Below are 9724 nucleotides of genomic sequence, written 5' to 3'. Positions count from 1 at the left end.
CCACGGGACGGCTTTCCTCATGGATCCCGCAGAGGCTGCTCCCCGTTCCAGGCGTTTGCGCCCGCCCACGTCCCAGGACACACGGCCAAGAGCCGGTAGCCCTCCGGCTTCCGAGCACCTCAAAGCAAGAGCACGCCCGCTGGGTGGTTTCCCCCAAACCAGCGGCAGCGTTGTGCACCCTGGAAGGGTGCGAGCACCCAGGGCTGCAACCCCAACGCCGGGCAGCACCACCCTGCTCGCCGGCCTCTGGCCATCACCTGTCCCGAGCACTGCCCGCGCCCTCCCGGACCCGCCCGGAGAGGCGGCGCCGCGACCACCACACACCGCTCGGAGCAGCTCGGCGTCACTCGATTACTCTCGGCGTCACTCGGCGTCACTCGATTACTCTCGGTGTCACTCGGCTGGACTCGGCGTCATTCGGCTGGACTCGGCGCCACTCGGACCGCCGCCCCGGCCCGGGGCTCTCCCACGGCCGGCACGGCCTCGGCCCCCCCCATCCCCCCGCCGTGTGCGAGTTGTTTGCATCGGTGGAAAAGGGTCCGTTTTAATGACAGCATCTTGAAGTTCTGTAAGTGTGAAACTGGGAAGCTCTGGAGCCTTTGTGGTGGTTTAGCCGAAGTGGCGGCTCTGCCGCAGGGGTGTTCCTGTCCGTGGTACCGCTGGCGGGCGGGACAGGGGAAGGAGCGGCCTGAGGGGGCTGCGAGCAGGGCTGTGGGAGGGAGCAGTAGTGGGGAAGGCTCGAAGCCGGCAAGGTCGCCAAAGCACAGGGAGCAGTAGATTGTGCTCTGATGAGGACGATGTTTGACAAATAAAGAGGGTGATCTAGAGGTGAAAAAAGGCTTTCCCGGATGGTGTTGCTGGAGCAATCAGCTCATCATGTCTGCTGCTCATACATAGAGGTCACAGGCAAGTGCTTTTGCGAGTGGGCAAAATCCTGACCAGGTGACTCAAGGAACTCTGGAGCACTTCGTTTCAAGGGACTGAGAGCTGTGGAGAAAGTGGGCTGCCTGTATTTCAGAGTAGTGTTTCAAACCAGGTGCTTATAGACTGTGTCTTGCTAAAGGATTGTTCTGCAGAGCGCAAACTCGGTCTGAAAGTTTATGATTTATTGCTGTCTTAGCCTCTGACAAATAATCAATAATGATAGTGTTAATAGGCATTAATCAAGAGCCCCAAAGCAGTGGTTCAGCATAATCTGGCTCCCTGAGCTAAGTCAGGGGAGGTTTAGGCTAGATATCAGGAAAAGCTTTTTTCCCTGCAGGGTGGTTGAGCTCTGGAACAGACTTCCCCAGGGAATTGGTCACAGCACCAAGCCAATCTGAGTTCAAGAAATATTTGGACAATGCTGAGCCCATGTGATGGTATTATTGGGCTGTCATGTGCCAGGCCAGGAGCTGGACTGGATGATCCTGGTGGGTTCCTTCTAACTCAGCCTATTCAATGGTTCCATAATAAACCTCCACAGGTGCAACTTGAGGCAATTTCCTCTTGTCTGTTACTTGTTACCTGAGAGAAGAGTCCAGTCATCACCTGGCCACACCCTCCTGTTGTGCAGAGCCAGAAGTCCTCCCTGAGCCTCCTTTTCTCCAGACTGAGCATCTCCAGCTCCCTCAGCTGCTCCTTCTCCAGCTCCTTCCCTAGATCTGTTGCCTTTTGTGGACACACTCCAGTCCCTCAATGTCTTTTTTTGTCATCAGGATCCCACAAATAGCCGGAGGATTCGAGGTTTGGCCTAAGCAGTGCCCAGAACAGGGGGACAGTCGGTGCCCTGATCCTACTGGCCACACTATGTCTGGTAGAGGCCAGGCTGCCCTTGACCTTCTCGCATACCTGGGCACCGTGCTGGCTCATGTTCAGCTGCAGTAGTGATTTCTCTCTCCACTCCAAAGCAGCAGTTCAGTAATTCTTTTGTTACCAGCCAAGGCAGAAGATGAACACAAAGCAAAGGGGAATCAGGTCTTTTCCAGGATGCAGAACAATCTTAAGTGGAGAGTAAAGTTTAGAGGAAGCTGTCATAAAGAATGATTTCATTTCAATACCACAGCCCTTTCACTAGTCCAATATGCAAGAAAGAAGAGAAACCAGGGAGCCTGATAATCATTCCTAGTCTCTAGCTCTCTGCTGATTCCTCTGAGGCAGGACTCATCAGCAGACAGCGATTGCACCCTCTGGTGCCTCCTCTGCACTGTGTGAGCAGTGCACAGCAGCTCTGGGAGGGAAGCTTCACTGCAGAGAGCTTGTGCTTTTTGGCTTTTCACCTTTACGAAATGGTGCTTTGGGTCCTTAAACTGAAACACGCAGGACACTCCTCTGCTGAGGAAGAAGCAGCTGCTAAATCTCTTTTTGTGCCCAGCAGGTGAGGAATTACCACGGAATAATTGACGGCACAGATCTTTCAGCTGTAGCTTGCTGTTCCTCTGCAGACTTCTCCCGTGGTAAGATGACTACGGTGACGTTCTGGCAGGCGGTGATCGCTCCCTCAGGTGTGAATTCCCAGGCAAGTGATCGCTCAGGTGTGAATTCCCAGGCAAGTGATCCCTCAGGTGTGAATTCCCAGCGGGCGATGCCGCGGGGCCAATTCCAGCGGCGATCCCTCGGGCTCACGGTGAAGTCCCACGAGCAGCAGCAGCAGCAGCAGCAGCAGGGCCGGAGGCGCTCCAAGCGCTCTGCGGTACAAGGGGGACACCGGGCGGTCGCTGCCGGCACACACCGGGTCCTGCCCGCTCCTTGCATTTCCTGTCCTGGAAAGGATGGGAAAAATCTCTGATCTTCCACGGACAATGGAAGGCACCGCTCCTTTGGAGAAGGAAAAGTACTTAATGCAGAATTACTATTTAAGCCTTGTAGCACACTTGCTCGGAAGTTTTAGAAACAATTCCATTTTACAGCCACATAAACAGAGCAGGTATTTAGAAGGTGTGTTCAAAGTCCTGCAAACAAAGAACCATCTCCTGATCACACTGCCTTTGCAGTCTACAAATGGGAATGCACAACATGAGAAGCAAGAAGGTCTGTGCTGAAATCCATGTGTAGGGAAGGACAGCAGCAGTGTGCCAGTGCTTGCTTTTTCAGGAGAGTGCAAAGGGTGCAATGGCAAAGGCAGTTTCCTGTGCCTTGGGACTCAGTATTGCTGCAGCACTGGGGAGTGAGTGCCAGCTGTGAATTCTGAGTGCTGGGCTTTCATCCTTGGCATGAGAACTGCTCTTTATTTTTTTTTTTCCTGTATTCATTCAAAATGGCTTCTGTAAACATTTATCTATATATAGACTTTTATTTGCAGGGGCACTTGAGAGTCTGGCTGCGATGAGGACCCTAAATTTTAGGAGAGCAAACTTTCAGTTCTTTAAGGAAGTAGTGGATAGGATGCCTTGGAAACTGTCCTCAGGGATAATGGAGCTGAACAGAGCTGGCACCTATTTGAAGACATTCTTCTTAGAGAACAAGGGCTCACAATTGCCACTTGTAAGAAGTCAAACAAGGAATGCAGGAGACCAGCTTGGCAGTGTAAGGATCTCCTTGTTTAAAATGCAAGAAAATAATATGCATACAACATATGTAATGCAAAGTGGTTTTTGAAAGAAAGTTAAAGCAAGAGGGTTATTGAAAGTTAATATATGTGATGCAAGAAGGTCATATGCAGACAATATGTAGTGGCACACATCATGGGAAAGATAGAGAGATAACACATTGGTGTGTGAGGATGAGATCAGTATAGCTAAGGTTCAGCTGAAGCTGCATTTGGAAAAGCCTTTAAAAATAATAATAAGGGCACCTAGAGGTACTTCAGTTGGAAAAGAAAGATAAAAAGAAACCTATCACACCTCCCCTATTTCCCCCCTACCCCCACAAGCCAGACAGGACTAGTGACAACAGACAAGGAGGAGGCTGAGGTACTCAACAATTGTTGGTCTCAATTTTTACTGCCAGTCACTATTCCCACATCTCTCAGGTTATTGGGCTGGCAGACTTAATTCCAGCCCCTTGTAGCAGAGGGTCAGGTTTAAAACCACCTGAGGAACCTGAGCATGCACAAGGCCATGGGACCCACCCAGATGCATGGCAGGTCCCTGAGAGAACTGGGAGCTGTAGCTGCTCAGATGTTCCCTCCATCATATTTGAGAAATCAAGGCAGCCAGCTGAAGTCTCCATGGATTGTGTTGTACTAACACAGAAGCCATTTGACTCCAATACTCTTGATCTTTTTTGTAAATCTTAAAGTTCTGAGTAAATTTCTGCAAAGGATGTCCAATGCAAAGTTTCAAAATTGAATCTTTGTTATTTGTTTTCATATTGATCTTGGATATTTCCATTTTTTGCGCTCCTATATTTTCTAAACATTTGTAGTGACTGAAAAGAAAACTGAAAGGAGTGACTATGTTCTTTCCAGTGGTATAAATGTGTGGCCAAGACTAATATTTTTTAAGACAAATATATTTTTGCTATGTCTATACACATGTGCTTACCTGTGTTTAGTTTATGTGTCCAGGTTTTGGCAATGGGGGAGCCACAGGGCTGGCCTGTGAGAATAGCCCAGGTTCTGTCCTGTCCCACCTGCTTCCAGCTGGCTCCACTTCAGGATGTCCTCCCAGCAGAGAGAAAAGGCTGGGAAAGCAGCCTTTAGAAATGTGACTTTTTGTTTGTTTTGATTTTTTTTTAAGTTAATAAAAACCTTCAACCTGATTTTTTAGTTTTTTTTAATTTCTGCCTGTTTGTTTGGTTTTTTCTCATTATTTGTTTGGGGTTTTTGTGTCTGTGTTTGTTTTGTTACAGTTTTGTAGAATTCTTTAAGCAAGATTGATTTGAAAGCTGAGCAGTCCTGTACTGTATTCTCCTGGATTCACCTGAGACTCTTCCTAGGCAGCTCCCTGATCCTGTTTGCACTGCATCACACATCATTCTCCTGCAGAAACTGTCTGCTCATGGCTTGGATAGGTGCATTGTTTGCTGGTGATAAACTGGGTGATGGCAGGGCCCAGAGTGGTGGGAAGTGGAGTTCATCCAGCTGATCCCCAAGGCTCAGTCTTGGGCCCAGTCCTGTTTAGTATCTTTATCAGTGATCTGGACAAGGGGATTGAGTGCACCCTCAGTAATTCACAGATGATGCCAAGTTGGGTGGGAGTGTTTTTCTCTTCTGGAGGACAGCAGGCACAGAGGCTGTCTCTAACTACAGTTCTACACAGTCCCAGTAGGTGCCCCTGTGCTTACCCCTTCATCTGTCCATCCAGGTCAATCTGTAACCTCTACACCAGCAGCCTTTATTCATCATGATCAACAGGTCTGGACATGGAGACCAGTTTGTCACTATTAAATGTCAGTCTTGGCTGTGGGCACATGCTACTTCTGCTTTATAAGTGTGACAAATTTTTAATGCTCCAAAGAGTTTTGCTATGTACTGTGCATCATGCAGGTTTGGAAAGAAAAATTTTCCCAGGCCAGGAAATAGATATAAAATAAGAGGAGATGTAAACTATTTACTTTTGTGAGTTTTTACTCTTTGTCCTTCTTTCCCAGCTTTATAAATGTCCATTAAATACCTCATAAAATGTTATCATGACATAGCCACTTCTGTAAGGAATTAGATAATCCTGATGCTTTACAAGACACTTGATTTGGCCCAGGTAGAATGCTGTTCACAATCATTTGTCAGCTGTCACTACAAACACCTTTTGTACTGGTGGTTTCTGGGTGCTTGGGTTTTGTTTTTTTTGGAAAGGACTTTGCTAATTGCACAGAACAGACGTATTTCAATTTATTCTTTCTATGAGTTTACTGACTTTAATTAAATTTTCTCAGTAAAAGGCATTGATAGAATGTATTATAATAGAACTTTGTAAGCTTTCTTATTCATGAAAATTTCAGTTACTGAAGTTTTAAGCAAAGAAGTGTACATTATCTACTTTGTCATATTGCTAAACTCTATAAGAAAAACATAATATGTAATTGAAGTTGCACCTTCTTTTCTGGAATGAGTAATAGAAGTATTTAATTTGGTAATAATGTACCAAACCAATATACTTCTGAAACAAGTATCAATGGAAATAAAAGATATATTAAAAAAATTACCAGAGTTTTACTGTTTTCTAACGTGTTAGCAAATAGGACTTTTTTGCATTTTCTTTTCTTTTAGTTTGTGAACAAGTATGAAAAGGAAGACTGTGTCTCAGCAGTTTTCCAATAGCTTAAGGAAGAAGACTTCACAACCACCCTGGGCAACCTGTGCCAGTTTGTGGTCACTCTCAAAATAAAAAAGTGTTTCCTGGAGATTAGAGGGGATCTCGTGTATTTCAGTTTGTGACCGCTCACTCCGGTCATGTCACTGGGCCCACTGAGAAGAGCCTGGCTCCCTCTTCTTTGTGCCCTCCCTTCTGGTATTTATAGACATGGATAAGATCACCCTAAGCCTTCTCTTCTCCAGGCTCAATAGTTCCATCTTTCTCCATCTTTCCTCACGGCAGAGTTGCTCCAGTCCTTCCATCATCATCTTCACAGCCCTTCACTGCATTCTTCTGAGCTGAGGAGCCCCAAACTGGAGCCAGCACTAGAGGTGCTCCCCAGTGCTAAGCAGAGGAGAAGGATCCCCTCCCTTGGCCTGCTGGCTGCACTCTCAACACAACTCAGGATCCCTTTGCTCTTCTCTGCCAGAAGGGTGCATATTTTGGCTTGTGTTGATCTTGGTGCTCTCCAGGACCTGCCAAGCCTTTCCTGACCATCTGCTTTCCAGCCCAGCTAGGAGGCCTGCAGCATGCTCTGGTGCCTGCCTGGTAGTGTTCCTCTCCAGAAACAGGACTTGGGGGTTCCCCTTCTTGAACTTGGTGATGTTCCTGTCAGCCCATTTCTCAGGCTTTTCGAGGTTCCTCTGGATGGCCACATGACCTTCTGGCATGTCTTTGTAGATCCTTTCCCACTATTCAGTGCTGGTGAGGCCTCAGCTGGGCTCCCAAGCTGGGTAATGAACAAGTGGGATATGAAGCTACTGGAAAGAGTTCAACAAAACATCACTAAGATGATGACATTTTAGTTCTCACTGTTTTTCATGCACTTCAATTATTTGAGAATATCTGTCTTTTATTTTAGCACCTAGTTTAATCTTCTTTTTGATTCTGTCTGCCATAGAATACTTGAAGTTTCTCCTGTACCTAACATGAAATTGAAAAATAGTTTTATCATGAACAAAATGACTCAACTACTATGGTTTCAATGGAATCAGGATCAGAGTAATATAATTTTTTTTTAACAACTAAATTAACTGACAGTAAATGAAGAAGGAGTGGCTGAGGTCACTTGGTTTGTTCATCCTGGAGCAGAGGAGACTGAGAGCAGACCTTGTCGGCAGCTGCAGCTCCTTCCAAGGGGCAGCAGAGGGGCAGCTCTGGTCTCTGCTCCTTCTGACCAGGGACAGGAGAGCCAAGGGCACTGCTGGAGCTGTGTCAGGGGAGGATTAGGCTGGGTATCAGGGAAAGGATTTTTCCCCAGAGGGTGGTCAGGCACAGAACAAGCTCCCCAGGGAATGGGCACAGCCTTAAGGCTGCCAGAGCTTCAGGAGCATTTGAACAATGCTCCCAGGGATGCACAGGGTAGGATTGTTGGGGTGTCTGTGCAGGGTCACGAGTTGGACTGGATGAATCTGGTGGGGGCTCCTGCCATTTCAGGATATTCTGTGTTTCTGTGACTGTATCAGTTATAATTTCAGGATCAACATCAAAATGTTCTATCACCACGTAAGCTGGATGCTGGCACCTCCTGGCACCTCCTGGTGGTCCAGTGGCTCAGAAGTTCTTTCTGTCCTGGGCAGGGATAGCGAAGTTGTTTGGGTGACATCTGTCAGTGTTGCACCAGGTACTGAATATTCTATTTTACCCACACCAAGAAGCTTGCTGTAAGCCAATCATGCCTTATAAAGTGCTATCAAGTATGAATCTCAACTTTTAAAATTAATGACCTGACTGAATGTTCCTGATGGAAATACGGCAATCATTCTGAAGAAATACAAGCTCAGTGGTGCAAGGCAAAGGAAAGGGTAGCTTCAAGTGCATTTATCAGCACCCAGTATGTTTGGAGCTAAAAAAACCCTAAAGCCCCCATTCAGCAAACCCTCAATTTTTACAGCCCCATTATGTAATGACATTTAAGCAAGTTATGTAACTGAATGAAACATTTATTAAGTTCCCTCTTAACTAACAGTGGAAATGCTATTAATTCTTTCCTGTATATCATGCATATAGGCATACATCATAATACATAAACTTCACATGTTATCTCTTCCAAGTTTAGGAGTGATGTATTCCAACAAATAGGAAGTCAGGCAGAAATGCAAGGAGGCATGCATGGATGAAAAATGAACTCCCAGACAAAGCCAAACACAAACAGGAAGCCTGCAGAGGATGGAAGCAAGGACAGCCTGGGAGGAATACAGGGGGATTGTCCAAGCAGCCAGGGATTGTCTTGGGAAAGCTTAAGCCCTAATAGAACTAAACTTGGCCAGAGACATCAAGGTCAACATTGGGACTTGGACCAACCTGGTCTGCTGGAAGTGTCCCTGCCCATTGACTCGATCTCCTCGAGTGTGGCCCGGCTAGCTCAGTGATGAGGTTTCTCTTCACTCGAGTTTCGAGCCAGCATATGTTTGTGGGGTTCACTGATTTTCTTCAAGAATTCAAGTCTATAGAGCGAGCAAAGAAATCAGGGGGGGGACTCTCTCTCTGGTTTGCATGCCACAGTTTATTTCTGTGAAGGGGAATCCAAAGGACGAGAGACAAAGGATTTGGGGTCTGGGGGGTCTCTTTTAACAGGGTTTCTCGGAGGGAGGGAACATCAGAGAAAGAACCAATTATTTTTCTCAGTTAGTACATCTTCCAAACTTTCTACAAATCAAGGTTACACACACCAAGAGAAGAAATAACAGACACCAACTTCTTCAAATGCCCACAAAGGTGCAGGAGTATTCTCCACAGAGGGGCAGAGGGGGGGAGAGGGGGCGGGCTTGGTTTCCTGGCAACACAGGGGGGAAAGAAAGGGCAGGCAAGGTAAGCATGGCCTCTCAGCTTCCATAGCTCAGAGGCATTCTGGGACAGGAACAACAAAGTTACAAACTTGCGTGTTGGAAAGAAGGGTCTCTCTTCTCCCAAGCCCGTGCTTTCCTGGGCTAAAGAAACTTCAAGCAGCTGGAAATGCCAGCAGGGTCTTCTCTTTTCTCTATCCGGCCTCTCGCCGTGGGGCTGAGGAGAGAAACTTCAGTAACCGTGGTAACCTGACACCAGGTAAACAGGAGAAAGAGAAGTTGGGGGGGGGGGGGAGATCCCAACTAAAAGAGGGGAAAAGATATATTTCAAGTTATCAACTACAACAGGTTAGTATTTTCCCTTGTATAGAAACCTGCTGATAAGAATTCAATGTGACAACTGAAATAGATTTTCCGTTGTCTCATGATTATTTTTTCCCCTAATTTTATATAATGTGAAACATTTATTTAGTTAAATAGCCTGAATTTCATATGTCATGAACAATTAAGCATATGAAAAAATTTAATTGCTAATGCAAACTGTGTCCCTTTACATAGGATGTAGTGAAATTATTCCTTCCATACACACGAGCTCTGTCCCACAAGAACTCTGCTGTTCTCACAGTACCACTATTGATCCAGAAAGATGGGGAAGCTTGCTGTAAAAGTAATGAAAGCAGGATCCTGACCCATGCTCTAATTGTCCTTTCTTCATGGATCCAGCCA

At 46.5% G+C, this 9724-nt stretch overlaps 1 long non-coding RNA gene across 1 annotated transcript; it reads left to right on the top strand.

The window, feature by feature from the left end:
* Positions 1–419: 419 nt before the first annotated feature.
* On the top strand, positions 420–4680 carry LOC147651535 (uncharacterized). The gene is made up of 3 exons (XR_015274143.1): positions 420–568; positions 2424–2483; positions 2544–4680. It is a non-coding gene; the product is annotated as an uncharacterized LOC147651535 (long non-coding RNA).
* Positions 4681–9724: the final 5044 nt, after the last annotated feature.

This window comes from Cyanistes caeruleus, chromosome 9 (genome assembly GCF_971803275.1).
Source record: "Cyanistes caeruleus chromosome 9, bCyaCae1.hap1.1, whole genome shotgun sequence".
NCBI classification, from domain to species: domain Eukaryota; kingdom Metazoa; phylum Chordata; class Aves; order Passeriformes; family Paridae; genus Cyanistes; species Cyanistes caeruleus.
This window is presented reverse-complemented; position numbering and strand designations above follow the sequence as displayed.